We start from the raw sequence: 16,256 nt of genomic DNA, 5'->3' as shown, positions 1-16,256 counted from the left end.
AAAAAAAGGTACAAAACAGTGAGCCAGAATTACCCAATGCAGATTAACTTCTCAAAGAGAAGTTGCAGAGAGAAAAGTTAAAATGACCACAGAATAACAGAACTGTAGGGGTTGGAAGAGACCTCTAGAGATATCTAGTCCAACCCCAACAAGTTGTTCTAGTTCGATGTATTATTGCACAAGTGTAATTGTACTGAAACCACACTACTGGTCACAAAAGATGTGAGTGCTTGAGACTAAATAAACGTATCTAGAAGGAAGTCATTCCCCCCACACACACACAATGAAAAAAAGAAGTAAATAGTTTGATAAAGTGGAAGAAACACACAAGTAAGCAAACTCAAAATTCTGCTGTTCTGGTCCTTCTGTTCCTTGCTCTTTGGGGGCTGTGGTCCTCCTGTGAGGAGCAGAGGATGGATGCATCAAGGACAAAAAAAACTATGGATTGGAACGAAAGGACCTTGCACACACAGCTCTGGGAACGAAATATAGCAGTCACTTGCAGGGTTTTTTTTTCTTTTTCTTTTTGTACTAATGAAAGGATATAAAAGCTCATGTCTGCTGCTCACTTGCAGACAGGCTTGGGGTGAAGCAGAAGTTTCCTCTGGGGGCCTGCAATCACTGTGGGGAGCTGAGAGGAGATTGCATCTCCGCATAACCCATCACCATGGGCAAGAGCCTGGTCAGAAGGCTTTAATTCTGAACTGCCTGCAATGGGCAGGCACAAGAGTTCTTCTCTAAGCCTTTGCCATCAGGGCTAGCACTGTGGTTTCCCTCGAGTGGCATGGATTTAATATGCAGGGAATGATTCACAGAGTAACTGAAGAACCACTAGAGACTCTGACTTCAGGGAATCCACAGATCTCAAGTGGAAGCACGCAGTCAAAAGGGTCCACAGACATCTTGCCTTCTTGTCAAAGCACACTGGCATTATCGCACTGCAGCTGATGTGCAGCAGTGCCAGATCAGCTGCTCCTCACAAGTGCTGCAGTCTCTCTTCAGAAGGTGTTCGACAGCAAACAGCTCCCTCTAGCACCACGAGTGTTCACTGACATTTGAGTGACCAATTCCAATATCAATCCAGTCACTAAATTCCCCTAATTGAAAAACAAAACAAAAAAAACCCACAGCAGAGCCAGCCAAGAGCATTGGCTGTATTTTCATACACGAACAGTAGGTACTCTACTCTCCCATTGAGCTTGCAGCATTAACAAGCAGGAAGGCTTTCTGAAAATCATCACTATACTGAATAGGTATCACTGTGTGTCACCTCCATTTTCTGTTTATCTCTGGAAAGCTGTGCTTCACTTAGCGAACACGGATGTTTAACTGTTGTTTGAACTTCTAAGTTAAAAGTGAGTTAATGGTACGTAAGAGTCCCGCAGAAACATTTGTACTAAGCCTTGTCAAATGCCAACTGGACTCAGAATGCTTGAAACGGTGGCAAAATAACAGCCATCTTACCCACCTGCCACCCCCTCCCTTCCCCAAAGCCCCTCACCTTCATACATATCAACTTCAGCTGAATGTTTTCTGTTTTGACAGCATAGACAAACCAGCAGAAAGCTGAAGACTCAAAGTTCTTAGGAAAAGGATTTTGCTTGAAGGAGGACACAACACACCTTTGAATTTATGCAGAATCACTGAGCAAAACCCTAAAAGCAGCAGTTAAATTACACACATGCTGCGCTTTCTGCTCCTGCAATACATGTCCTCCAATTACCACACGGTGGCAGCCTGAGCCACCGAAAGTTCTAAGACTGCAATTCTTCACACAGTTCCTTCTGTTTTAAAAAGTAATTGATACTTTATAACAGCTTATGAAGTCCTAAGCTAGCTGCAACTGATGTAAGAGGTTCATATCCTGCTACAATAACTTTCTGCTTTCTAACTTCATCCATAGGAAAAAGATGCCGCAGCAGCCAAGCAAAGATAGAGCAGATCTTACTGCAAGAATTCCAGTCCGCATAAAGGCCTTGACAATGGTTAGAAAAAGCTGTCAATGGAAACTCTAAAAGCAGAGATTATGCTAATGCAGAGAACAACTTAGCAGAGTTTTAAAGCATTTTCCTTATTTAAACGAAGAAACGGGCTGAAAGGCAGAAAACTAATCTGTACTTCAGTCCGCGGTACAGCCCAAGTTGCACGCTTAGTTGCTGTATGTGAAGCAGACTGGAATTTAATTCGCTGATATTCCTTGATTTGTTTCAGTGGTGTTAGCTGGCTCACGTTAATTTTCTGACTGGGCTACGGAAGAAAACAGGGAGACTCGGCATTTAACACAGCTCAGCTTCATTTAGAACTGTTAAAAAAAAAAACATCTGCAGTCCTACCTTTGCTCTCACTTCTAATAAAAATCCACAGATACTGACACACAGATATTGCCAACACACTTGAAAACAAATGCAACATCAGGTACGCAAGCCAAAACCAAAATGTTGACCCCAAATTCACTCTAGCTTTAAAAACGTTCACTTCACTGACGTATACACCCCAAAATTCACTAGCTGTGGCTTACAAAAGCATGCCACCCGACGCCTTTTGAACTTTGCTGATTTCAGTTCTGCTTTGCATTAAGACATTAAATTACCAGCCGAACTCAACTACTCCTACAGTCAAAAGTGCTCCAAGACATTTATTTCAAATCCAAGGGTAAGAACAAGATACAAGCTAATTCCTGAATCCATCATACCAGGGTGGAAAAGGCTCCTCAAAGCACCTGATATCCACCTCGAGCTCACAACTACCAGCCTACAGACTCTAGGCCCGTTTCCAAGAGCCTGGCCCTTGCCACATCAGCTCATCGCTCAGATTGAGGCAGCCAGGAGCAAACAACAGAAAACAGACAGAGAGCAGAGGCGGCTCGGGGACAGGCGGCTGCGCCCCGCTCACAGCTCCAGGCCCTGGCAGTGCCCCAGCCAAGCGGTTTCAGCATTGTGAAAATGGGAGCTCCCAGCCCTGCCACTCATCTGGCTCAGCACTGCTCAATGGCTGGGTGTTGGGGAGATGGAGATGGAAGCTGGCCTATTTCTGCTTATGCACACCGTAACAGCTAGCAGGGAGCGAGCGCTGGTAGTTTCAGCATGGCTGACAGAAGAGTTAGCTTGAAACTGACACTTCCTTTTCTCCTCAAGTATTGTAATGTCTCCCCCATACGCAGCCCTAGTCATATACTAAGGAGAAACTGAAGAATTAAGCTATAACTGAAACCAACATTGCATCTTTCTTCTCTTTCTTTGCAGCTGTGGGATCCTCTTCCATTTTTTTTCCTTATATCCAGCACCTGAAAGTACCTGACTTTCAGTCATTCGTGTACCTATTCCAAGCATTTCTTTCTTGCCCCTCTAGCATTCAATTCAGCACCCATCTGTCTAGTTGCCTGTACCAGCTCCAAGGCCAAAACAGTGCCAGTATTGCCGAAAGAAACAGACTGGATTACTGCAGCCACTTATCAGGCTCAACCAGAAGTGCCCGTGCCACAGAAGAGGTTCCTCCTTCCCAGCATGTCTGTGCACACAAGTGGCTTCCAACAGCTGTGTCACACTCACCACAAGCTGTTCAGAAGGACTTGCAGGCTTCCTGCCATCAGAGCCAGCAGCTTCTGAGGGAAGGGCAGGCAGGCAGAAGGGAAGCGACTTGGGTCGTCCCAGCCAAACCCCAAGGTATGGCAAGATGTTGCCTTGAAAGTGAGCTCATGCTTTACAAATATTAAGCTGTCAAATGCAAGAGCAAAACCACAGATTGAACAGACTTACGCCACAACACAAAAATCCAGCGTTGCCGACACTAAAATCCCTGCCATGCACAAAGGAAGATGAAGTACTCTACTTTTAGCTTCCCAACAGCAGGAAAAAAATTAAACTTCCTCATAGTTGCAGTGCAGGAACGTGTCCAGGTATGTGAGTATTTATCAGTGAGCCATACCAGGAGTCAGTTGCCAAAGAGATTACAATGAAGTGTTTGTCATGCAGTTCTGACATCGTCTTCCTCACATCAGGACCTCCACACTCAGGGGATGGGTGTTCACTGCATGGAAAGCCAGGCATATCCTATGTAGCACATCACTGTAACTTAAATTACTCTTTTTAACTTCACTGTAAGCTATCACAGCATTGTTTCTGAAAGTTATCCCTACTACTGCACAGCACACAACAATTTGTGGCTTTCAAAACAATTTCTCTCTTCAGAATAAGGTGACCCAATTGGCAGCTACACAGATCTTACTCTGAACGGTGGGGACAGCAAGGCGAACTATCAGTGACTAGTAATTTATCTCTGAACACAGAATAAAACTGATAATTCTTCATATACTGGATTTCCAAGAGTCACCTAAGACACCGAGCACCTCACCCAGCCCAACACATCCCTCTCATAGCAAGGCTCCAAGCATTAGATTGGCTCTTCTCAAAAATACAGCTCTCCCAGACAATGAGAAGAGGACTCGAACGGAAGAGTTTCTAAACACGAGTACCTTCTCAGCCATACTCAGAACGGGATCAAAAGGCAACTTTTGAATGCAAGGGTCTTTTAGAGACATCGACTGTTAAAATGGTTATTTTAGAACATTGGCTAAACCTGTTGGAGAGCCAAAGTTCTGAAAAACGTTGCCGTCTTCAACCTGTATGAATTTGTCTTGACTAGTATGCATCATACTTCAGGAAACCTATGACAAAACATGACTCCTCAGTAACCAGGCATGACTAAGCTTGAGAACCAGCCCCCATCAGAAGGGCTGTATGTGGAGCACAAGCCTCCACTTCCTCTGCTTTGGCTATGTGGTGGGAAAGGAATACAGGCACTGTATTGATCTTGCTCAGGCTTGCTGAGACACGAAAATTGTTATTATTAGCTGTGCTGTGAGGAAGGACATTTGTTCTGGGTTAGGAAAGGAATTTTCAAACCCAATTGGCAAAAGGAAAAGCAGGCAATTTCTATCTGGAACTGAAGCACCCGTACGTGAAGGTCATCAGGAACAACTCCAAAACCTCCTAAAGAAAATGGAAAATTCCCATTTTCACGGCCTGTCTTAGCTGGGCACTGTCCCAGCTCAGAACAAAAGCACGCTCCTGCAAAGCCTTCAGTTGCATTATTACTTCTAAAATTCAGAAGCTGGAGAAATACTACAGGATCGTGGCAAAACAAGCGTGAAGAAACAAGGTGTTTCAGTGGGATACTTAATTCAGCCTCCTCTCTTTCAAATATATTTTGTTTGAGTTGTGAATACTTTGTTTAAACAAGTTCCTCGTGAAAGATAATTTCATTCATCTCCTTTTATGCTTTTTTTTTTTTTTCCTCCTAACAAAAAACTGGGTTATAAACCTCTGCTCCCACGTGAAGCCTCAGAGATTCACATATAATAATTTGAGCAGTTTTCAATCTTAACCAGCAAAACCTGCTCAAACGTATGAAATGGAGTTGGAAGGTTCAGTGACCCCCCCCCCCAGACACAGGAATAGACTTTTAACCTTGGCTCAAAATTAGTACAATTGATTTTAATAACCTGCTGGTCATAAAGCTTTTAGCTGAGTAAAGAAATGAAGACAGTCGTGAATATGACCATCCTATATGACGGGGTTACACGTGCAAAGGGTGGACGGGAAATTAAAGCCTGCCATCTCATTGAAGTCAGTGCATAAACTAATGAGCATAGGAAATTACAGGGTAGTGCTGTGCATTTCCTTTCTGCTTTCCAGACTCTCGGAAGTCAGACAATTAAATGCTTAACACAAAAGCCTAAGTTCTGTAGTCAAAAATCCAATCTTTGGTCGCGTGTCCAAACGTAAACAAAATGGTTTCACCACAGAAGACCTCTCCTACTGATTGCACAGCTCATAATTATAAAAGGCACTTATGTTACTCGTTATTTGAAGTATATATACTTGCCTTTTCAATATCTATAGCCGACAGTTGGAAGCTTGCATTAAATCTGTTCTACCCATTTCACATTCACTGTACCAAAGTTCACATATTTCGTTGCTCTTAGGCCAGTCCCCAGGGGTTTGGTTTCATTTTCTTCTCATAATGCTTAGAAGAGCCTCAAATTGTTTTGAGACCGTGTTATTTGTCCCACATTTTCCATTATTTATATAGTATAAGATTCAATATATACTACAAGAAAATCACTCTCGTAACAAATACCAACTAATAAATAAAATGGGACTTATTTCAAAACAACTATTTGCAACAGAAATGTAACTACCGGTTAAAATTATAGTGGTTGACAGTTTTTGGACAACAATTTGGTAGGTTTTTTGGATTTTCTTTTTTTCTTAGCTTCATTACTTTACAGGTTAGATCCATAACTAAACCAGTCAAACCAATCCCCACCAAGTGAAGACATCCCATCCACCCTCCTAGTTTGGTCTTGTTGAAATCCTGATACACTTTCCTTGCAATGGGCAAGAGCTCTACTGTCTGAGAACTGTGTATTTCTATAAAGCTTAGGTCACAGTACTTTAACATCACAGCCAAGCACAACTACACGGCACCCTTTCCTCAAACGCATCACCACAGCTATCGTGATCATTACAAGTCAAGCATATGCCATACTGGTACCCACAGAGCATCACATTTGTTGGGAGGGGCGGCTGTTCCCAGCCACAAGCAAATAAATTACAGTGACATTAAAGAGCTGCCATTTGCCAACTGATCTGTGATAGTCATTCACGTAAAGATTTCATGTTCATCATTACAAACAAGCTATAAATGTATTAACAGGCTAAGAAGGCAACGATGCTCAGCTGATGAATGGGCAACCCGGTAAACTACATCAGCACAATCAGACAAAGCCAGAGCCCAACTACTCCTGTTTTGTCTAATGTCTCTAGAATACTCAGACAAAGCCAGAGCCCAACTACTCCTGTTTTGTCTAATTTCTCTAGAATACTCCCATTTTCCCTTATCTTCTTTTTAAGGCTCCCAATAGCTTTGCTGTGCCTTAGAAGCTCCGAGCCCAGCTGTGAAGCACAGCCTTTTTCAGCACTGTCCCGAGTGCTGAAAGCCAGCAAACTACACCCACCACTTTCTGCATTTTTCCTTTGCCACTCAGGAATAAAAATTATTATTATTATTATTATTAATGATAATAATAATTTAAAAAGGAAAGCGAAGAAACAAACAACCACAACCAACAAAACCAGGATTCCTAGAAGTCTCCAAGGAAGCCCCCAATAGCCCCAAGTGCTCTCCCGAGGTTCCTTGTTGCAGACTGACATCAGCATCCTCCGGGACTGGTGAGCTGCCTGCCTGATTACCATGACAACATGCAGGCAGGAAACAAAAGAAACCAAGCGCTGGGAGCAGCGCTCTGCCAGGACTTACAACAGAAATATCTCAGCAGTACTATAATCAACAGAAAAGAGCAAGTTACTTTATATCGCTGGCCTGCAACCATTTTGTGTTGCTGGCTTACAATCACCCCAAGCAAAAACAGAAAACAAAACAAAAAGCTTAGCTCTCCAGCTGCTGACTGGAGCACTAACTGCAGCAGAACTGCACAGCTCCTTCATGGCATGGACAGCTCTATTTTCACTTGAGAAAAATCCTGTTTCTCAGTTCCTTTACATTCGTGAACCAATAAATAAAACCACAAGGAAAGGAGGAGATAGGATTACACCGTGGCTGATTTCACAAGGGGTTCAAGTGCAATATGCAACTTTTCTCTCATGCTTAAACAACGCGTCAAAATTCATGTAGGCAGCCAAAATTCAAACATTGGGCTCCTCTTAGTTCAGTTCATAATTTAAACAAAAGCTTTATCATTTGATCTCCTGTTTTAAAAGGAGATAGCACAAAACTTTGAGAGGTTTTTTGAGCGTTTCTTCCAACAGATATTAATCTTTCTCCAAGCATCAGCGATAGGTCACAGGAAAACTATTCCCAAACAATCAAGCAAATGATCCCCCTGAAGTACGTATTTGCATGTCAAATCAATCTGCACCCAACAGTTCACCTCGAAAGCTGCAAGCGGTCACGTCCTCCCAGAGCTGCGATTACTCCTCCGTGCAAATGAGGTGATTAGAAAAATGCTGAAAGTACTTTCCACGGAACAGCCTCTCCAAGCCTCGATTTGCTAGCTCAGGTGTTTCCTGAAGCAGGGGCTGCATTTAATAATTGCACATTTTTATCTTCTGGGTTTGGGGCTGAGCTTTTGGGTTTTCTTTCCTTCCGATAAGAATTGTAGGATTCTGAAAGGACTCGTCTTAAACATAACTTTGGGATGAATCAGTTCCCATATCTCAGGTGGGCTGACTGGAGACACTTCTCTGATCTGATATGGGTAGATTGTCATAGCCTTAGAAGCAGAACGGCTTCTAGACAAAGACATTTTCACATCAAATGGTGAAACATTCAGTCATTAAGCACTGTAGCGTTACGGCAGTGTTGAAGTGCTGTCCCTCTTCGGCCACCATTCTGCACCTAAATGCAGCTCTGAGTACCACAAAATAAGACGGGAAAAAAGAGAAACACCTCGCATTTTTTGTTGCCAATGGCTAGCTTTCCTTTCACTCTGACAGTGGCCATATCTGAGTCCTCAGTGAGCCAACCCCATCTGCCAAAGCCACCTCCCGAAGGCTCAGGCTACTGTGTTGACCCGTTAATGGTCTAAGTCCAGTGAGGCTATGCACATGCCCGCAGCCAGCCCACGCGAGGCCGCCCATGGCACAAGGAGCAGACAAGACCACTACAGCTCTGCAGCCAAAAGATGAGCAGGGCTCAGCCCATCTGCTCTGCCTGTGCCCGCTAAGGTGAAGCCACACAGCTTCAGCAAATAAAACGGATCACTGCCCCGCAGAGGAAGGGCTTATTTCCCTTCATTCAGCTTCATCCAGTGCTGCATCCACAAGGGAAAACCATCAGGAACAGTAGCTCAAAAAAAAATAGAGAGAAGTCGAGCATAACGCTTCACTACAACACTCCACCAGTCAAGAAAAATTGCATTTTAGAGAGAACAGGCCGTGCAAGTTGGCTTGGCTTGAATTGTCTGAAGGAATTTGGAAACACTTTTCTCTTTATCATTCCCCATTAGCAGCTCTAGATAGCCCTTCCTCAGTATTCTGAAGTCCCTTTTATCTTATCACTCAATCAGATCCAAACCCATTTCTTGCATCAGACTCCCAAACCCAATATCCAACACTTATATTCATAATTGAATCTCAAATTCCACACCTTAAAATGCTGTACTGGAATCAGGAGTAACTCTGTCCAATAGCAGTGACTGTTTACCTCTGATCTACAAGCTGTCAACTGAACTACAGCTTAATTTCTATTTAATTGCTACCAAGCTAAGTGATGAAATCACAACTGCTTTACTTATTTTTATTATTTTTTATTTATTTTATTAAGTCTCCAAGAACATTCATGTGTTGTACTAGCATTTCTCCCCACCTCGTTCTCCAGTTCTAACAAATACCAACCAACATCTACAGGTCAGCAGGTACGGCAGCTGCCAAAGAACTGGCAGCAGGTTTTGCTGAATGGAAAAATCCAGCGCTCCACCACCTGAAAACTCCACACAGGACAGCAGCAGGCTGTCTTTCAGCATCTTAATTCACCCCACACTAAAAGCAAATAAGTTTTAAAACTTCACGGTCTTTTCACAGCGCCATCGGGTTTTATATTCTTTGCTTAGTATAAGATAGCCCAGTTAAGTCTTAACATGAAAAAGCTTACCGGTTACTTTGCAGACTGATTCAGACTGAGCACGACAGCCATCAATTTACAAAATCTTAAGATACTGCTTATCAACTGATGAACGAGTGACATTTGTTCTTTAACACTGAGTGCTTACCTTCACAGCAGCACATGTCTGAACTACAAAACTGCACACTAAAGCATGTGCATTGTTCATTAGAGACTAGTAATTTACTGCCAAGTCTGACAACACTTCTTTACCATGAAAAGCAACCCCAAGGAGAGCCCAGCTCTAGCAGCAGAGTGAAACACCACACATCTCCCCAAAGCAGGTAACAGATAAGTTCTCTCTGCAGAGTACCCCACGTAAGCCCTCATAATACCACTAGAAATCCTACTGTAAACACGGCCAGGCACCACATCAGTATCTACACATTCCTAAGAGTGTGCTAAGAAATATGACTAACATTAATTACCTGTTCCCACAGGTCTAGAGTGTTCTAAAACAAGAAAAAGAGACAAACATCTTTCCGCTCGTTCTTCTGAGTCTAGCACAAGACCACAGAAGTGACAAGAGGGATGCCAAAAGGCAGCAAGTATTTTCTGATGACACCACAGCCATGGAACAGGACAGTGGCCAAGGAGGTTGGCTCCAGGAGCAGCCATGGCAACTCATGGCTGCACAGCACTCACTGGCACACCTGAGCTTTGGGGCATGGAGGGAGAGGGGGTTACTACTGACAACAGTGGGACTAAAAGCAGAGTTTTCGGGTTGTTTTTCTTTTTGCAAAGGCTGGGCACAGTGGCCGAGTTGCACGATCTGCTTGGCTGCAGAGTACTGGGAGGGTAAGGCACAGCCCTGTGGTGTTGGGCATGAAGAACCGAGATGCAGGCAGGCCTGTCATTAGCTGTGGCCTCCACTGGCCTCACGCTGGTACCAGCAGAGTTAATTGCTGCTTTTCTTCCTCACTGTCCAGCCTCACTGAGTAAGGCTCATTAAGTCAGGAACCTGACGACATCAAGACAGACTCCACACATTTAGATAGCATTTCTCTGCTGGATATAAGCCACAGAAACCCCAGAGAATGAGGTGTAGAAGGCAGATCCACGGAGAATCAGCTCAGGAGTAACAGAACCGGATGATAACTCCCACTGTGGAAACCCAGGGTGTCTCTGTATCGTTCTCACTGCCCCAGGTCTAGAAACTCAGCTCAGGAGTTACTCAGTCAACCCTATATTGTCACAGGATTTCCTCAGAGCACTCTTTGTGCCTCCACGTGCTGCTCCATCTCAGCTCAGGCATGTGGCAGGACCTGACTTCTCCCAAAGATCCCCGCAGCACACGTACTCCAGATATTAACTGAGGTGGCAGCCTTTCAGGGGTGGGACTTCTTCCTTTTAGAAAGCCTCCTCCTCCCTCAGTTCGGCTTAGCACAGATTATGATGATTACGTCTAGTGACCACCATATCCAAAGGGTGGCTTGTTTGTCTGATTTTATCTATTTAATCTGCAAGTGATTAACAGCCTCAGGCAAACTGGTTCAAGAAACAGCAATTAGACTGTCAACATTTCATCAACAACGTGTTGTACCAGCACAGCACTTTCAGGTGGCACTCAGTCATTTTTCCTACCTGCACGGCCCATTCGTAGCAGCTGAGTACTTCTGTTGAAAGAAGTTTCTACCTTGCCACGTCAGCCCCTCTGCCTCCTATCCCTCACCAACATTAAGCCATCACTGTTAAACATCACTTCTACGTTTCAATAAAGATCTGTGGGGTTTCTTTGCCTTTCTTTGGCAATTGCTGTAGGTTGGCAAGCGTGTCTACCATTTTTTTTTCCTGCTAACTAATTCAAATAAATTAGTTCATTGAATATCTAACTACATTCTCTCCTTTGCCTTCAGTATTTAGACAGAGCAAGCAGGAACACGGTTGATGGCCAGTATAAAAATGAATTAGTGGCCTGTAAGCAGCTGCTACAGGGCAAGTGCACAGCTTAAATAACCAGCAGACGAGGAAAGAAATTGTCACCTTCCTTAGCAGACGCTAGAAAAAGACTGGACGTTCAGCAGCTCCAAGGCCCCACACATTTTAGGGCCAGACAAACCTGGTAAAAGTTCTATGTAAGTTCCAGCTGTACTGCTAACTAAAGCCATTTGGCACTTAGGAAGGTGCAGAAGGCAGCTGGGAATTCTACAACAAGCTCATCAGCTGTATGTTTCTGGGGAAGCAATCAGCAGAGCAATATTTTTCTTGAAAACTTTGTTTATGGCTGTTCATAGAAATAGGGAACCCTACAGCTTCTCTTTATAGTGCAGAATACCGTGATCACACTGCTTATTTTTGGTGCTTACTCTTCCACAACAAACCGAAGGAGAAATAAAGCAAGACTTGGCTACAGATCACTGTCACAAGCAACAGAATTCAGTGGCCTGCAGCTGCACACGCAGCTCAACACTCACTTGCACAAACAACAGCAGGACTCAGACACTGCTCAGGAGCTCTGATTGCCAGGTGCTCCAACTGCCACCATCACTGCATGACCTGCCCTGAGCCAAATCTCAAACGACTGTTTCCACTTCCTATTTGCAATGTCCTTAAAATAGGCTACTTGCATGTTCTCTGTATTTCCAGGGATCCAGCACCCAATAGTGGCTTTGGCTCCCTTCTCTGCCGCCCAAATTGAAATTTGGGCCCTAGGAATTGGGAACACCTTTTTACAGCCTGCCAGAGATCATTTTATCACCTCAAACAACGTACCAGTACAGCACAGCATGTATCTTCTCCTGCCAGTCCTGCAGCTGGCAGTGTACAGATGAAGGACAGCCTGAATGACAGAGACGGTCACAGCTCAGGTTTCCTCCAGATTTGCCAGAAGACATTCTCCAGCATTACAGCTGTGATTTAGCTGACTCTGTACAGTTGTCTCACCACATCTCAGAGGATGGTTCTGCAATTCTTTTTTTTGTTTGACATTGACTGGCACTTCTCAGTGATTCTTGCTTTTTTGGAAGACTCAATGAACGCAATAGTCAAGAACAGTAAGTGCCTTGGGTTTTGCAGTTTTTTTCTGTTTCCTTCAGTAAATCAAGAAAATGCTGATTTCAACCCATTTAAACAGCAATTACAGAATAGCTTCCATTAGATACCTTGATTTTTTGATGTGCCATTGAAAACAAAAAGTTGGAACTCTGGACTGAAAGCAAGAATTCATTAACTCACAGAGAGAGAATTCACAGAACGTGCCAGCCAAGTAAGAAGTTAGAAGTTAGCTATTTACTAGATTAATGTTGCAGTCACACACAGTACAAGTACAGAGCACAGGTGGCCATTGAATTATACGCAAGGACTATCTGCCCTTCAGTGAACCAGCTGATAACTCCAGGTAGTTTAGGGTCAACAGTATGTGCTTAACATCATCATCACTAGGGTAGTGGGAGGCAGAGGGTTCCTCCACCATCTGAGGGAATGGCCCTAAGGATGAGGGTGCAGAGAAGACTGTATGTTCACACCAGTCCTCGGTCGGGTAAGACTGTGACCAGACTCTCCTTTAGTTTCTTCCACAGGAGCTTACAAGCAGTGCAAGAATGAGAATGCTAACAGCAGCAGAGGCCTGCAGGAGGAAAACACTGAGATTTTCAGAACTTTTTCTTGCCCGGTTACAAAACTGAGAGGAAATTTTGAAAAGCTGGACTTGCTTCTCAACCACACCGCAGGAAAACAGAGATTTCAGTGCCTGCAAGGTGACAATACCATATTCAGGCTGCTGGTCACTTCTCTACTATGCAAAAGCTCTCAGGATTTACTCTGAAAATACTAAGTGACTTGGGAATGAATTATACCATTTTTTATATTTTAAGTAGTGGAATAAATTATTTTTAGAGCTACAGCATTGCACAGTAGATCCTTGGCTATTTCTCCTTTTAAGTCTTCGGCAGTAGCTAACCACCTCGTGGCAAGGGGATGTTCTGTCCTGTTAAAACTGAGAGCTTATTTAAGGCCAAGCCCCTGCAGCTTTGCTGTAAGAGAGTTAGGATTCATTCAGAACAAGGGAAGGGAAGCAAACAACTGATCACAAGGCAGATGCTGACAAGGAAGCACAACTTTCCTCGATAAACTGAGTTGTAGAAGGCTTGACTGCACACAGACTTTTCAGAAGATGCCCACGGTTTTCTCACCCAGTTAAATCTAGAAAAGTCTTTCAGAAAATCTCTTTACAGGAGTAAATTGAGAGAAATGATAACGGTTTGCAGAGAAAGCCTATTTTTAAGCTTGATTTTATACTTCGGCAGAAGAGGAGTGAAATACTGAACTAATAGCTTCATGGAAACTGGTGAAATCTGCAAACCTGATTTCAAAATTTAGTCAAAAAAAATCTTTTTGTATTTTCTTCCAAAGATGAGGTTGACACAAAGAAGTGGTTTTTCTTATCAAACTTATCGAACAAATGAATTGAGGATCCAACCTTTTGTTTCAATACATTTACTCTTTTGATTTGAGAAAGGTACTGTTGAATGCAAGGTGTATTCCTCTGTTTTCTTGACTGCTAGCTAATTATAACCCAATCTGACAGCCTGAAAGAGCTTTTTGGCAGGAATAAAAGATGAAGAAATCAAGAATTTTTAAGAAACTGGAAACGTGAAGACTTCAAAAGGGGTGGGAAGCACAGAGGGTCCGTGTTGGGGACATCAAACACTTGAAAACACAAATATTTACACACATTCTTATGTTGTCAGAATAATCTCTTTTAAAAAACACATTAAATACTTCACATTAAAGCACCTGACCTGAAACAAAAGTTCAGCTTTTTCAAGTTTAAGTTATAATTTAATACTGACCTTTCCTTAGCTTGGTTACTAAAAGCGAGTTACATGTTAGCAAATCATAATACCCTACTCACCTACATTTATCATGTGTTCAAATGAAAAGCCACTTCAAGAAAAACAGAGCTTTGCTGGTCTTCAAGTAGAAGCAGCCTGCCCAAATTCTCAGAACTTACAAGTGAAAAGCAACGCTGGGATCTTTTCTAGGTAACACTTGGTTCAAAGAAATGAACTGCCCAAGCTTTCATTCTTGGCTTCACAGTGAGCTGGCAGAGGAGTACAAGCAGCTTGATCATTTGGCAATGCAAGACCAAGAAGTCAATATCTGGCTGGCTGACAAGACAATTTTCTGGCTGTAATCTCATTCTGCTAAGCAAATTAAAACCAAGAAACGCTTCCATTGCCCTTCTGGTTAATGTCATTTCATTCACTGGAACAGCCTGCTGTTTGACTATTAATATGACTATTACCAAGAATAAGTTTTACTTCTGACCTCAAGCCAGAAGAGTAAAGTCCAAGAAACCCAGGGTACATTGACAGCACAGCCACTGCTAACATGTATTCAGATGAACCCTCGGAGCACACGTGGTTGGTGAGCACACGCATTACTAAACACAAATACACATCACATGGAAATAGGTTTGCTGGAAGCCCCCCTAACACAAAAATATATTAAAAAACCGCAATAACTGAGCAAGCAGCACCACACAAAGCAAGCAAAGGATTCTTGCATTCGTTGTTTGCTGAATAGCGAGGAATAAAACTCTGAAAGTAATTGGAAGTAGTATATCAAAACAGACTTGCACATAAACATGCACTCAAACGCTTTCATCTCTTCATAGGACATTTCCCACTGCCTCTGGTGTCAAGATCTTTATTCAGTATACTTTATTAACAAATGGCATTGGGAGGCAGATCTAACAAGCTCATTCGATAAGTGCAGGTTTGCAGTAAGAAATTACATCACATAATCATCCACATTCCCAGACACTGTTGAAGAAGAATCCTGTTACCGCAGAAGCATTCTGGCATTATAAAGGTACTTGATTGAGCCTGGCAGCAGTCCGCAGCTCACAAGCACACTGTGAGGCATCAGAAGATGAAACAAAGTGATTGCACCTTTTAAAGGAGTCCTTTTCTTTTTTTCCTGTTTTAAACTCTCCTTCCTGAACATGCCAATACTGCAGCTGAATCCCACAGTTAGCACGATGTCTGTTTCGGGTCGGTATCTTACAAAAGTTATATCTAGTTAAATAAGCTTTTTACACAACACTGGAAGCAAAAGTAACCAAAGAACCTCTCACTGTTACTTCATCCGACTGTCTGCACTGTTTCCTACCTCACCATTTGAACCCCAGCACACACAGTAACTGTTCTGAGAAAGAGCACAAAGACGCCCTAATTATTAGAAATCCCTGAACAAACCTAAGCAGCAGAGTAAGATTAATACAGTCACAAGACCCAGAGATTAATCTATTTACCAAAGAATCTGTGCAACAAAGCAGCCTAATACCAGAAGATTACTGAAGCTAGATTTTCAACAAGATAAGAAGGGTCAAGAGACCTGGAGAGTGCAAAACATCTCCCTAATAATGGCTTCTTCTAAAAATAAAAATATGTTCCAGAGGAAAAAGGTTCTATCTTGCCAACATTTAATTTAAAGCAGCCTAATTTAAAAACTACACATGAATTAAATCAAGAGTCACAATTACAGTAAAACATCACAAAATAAGCCAAGTTACAAACTGACCAGTAAAATAAGTCCCCTCCTTTAATTACACCTAAAGAATGAACGCCAAA

The 16,256-nt window shown here is 42.9% G+C and overlaps 1 protein-coding gene across 2 annotated transcripts in view; it reads right to left on the bottom strand.

The window, feature by feature from the left end:
• The window catches only part of RAPGEF2 (Rap guanine nucleotide exchange factor 2), a gene marked incomplete at both ends in the record, with an annotated part of 169,078 nt that overhangs the window by 118,097 nt on the left and 34,725 nt on the right, over nt 1-16,256 (bottom strand). The window lies entirely within an intron of this gene.

This window comes from Tetrao urogallus (genome assembly GCF_951394365.1).
Source record: "Tetrao urogallus genome assembly, chromosome: 4".
In the NCBI taxonomy this organism is placed as follows: Eukaryota; Metazoa; Chordata; class Aves; order Galliformes; family Phasianidae; genus Tetrao; species Tetrao urogallus.
The sequence above is the reverse complement of the archived record's forward strand: the minus strand, read 5'-3'. Positions and strand labels throughout refer to the sequence as shown.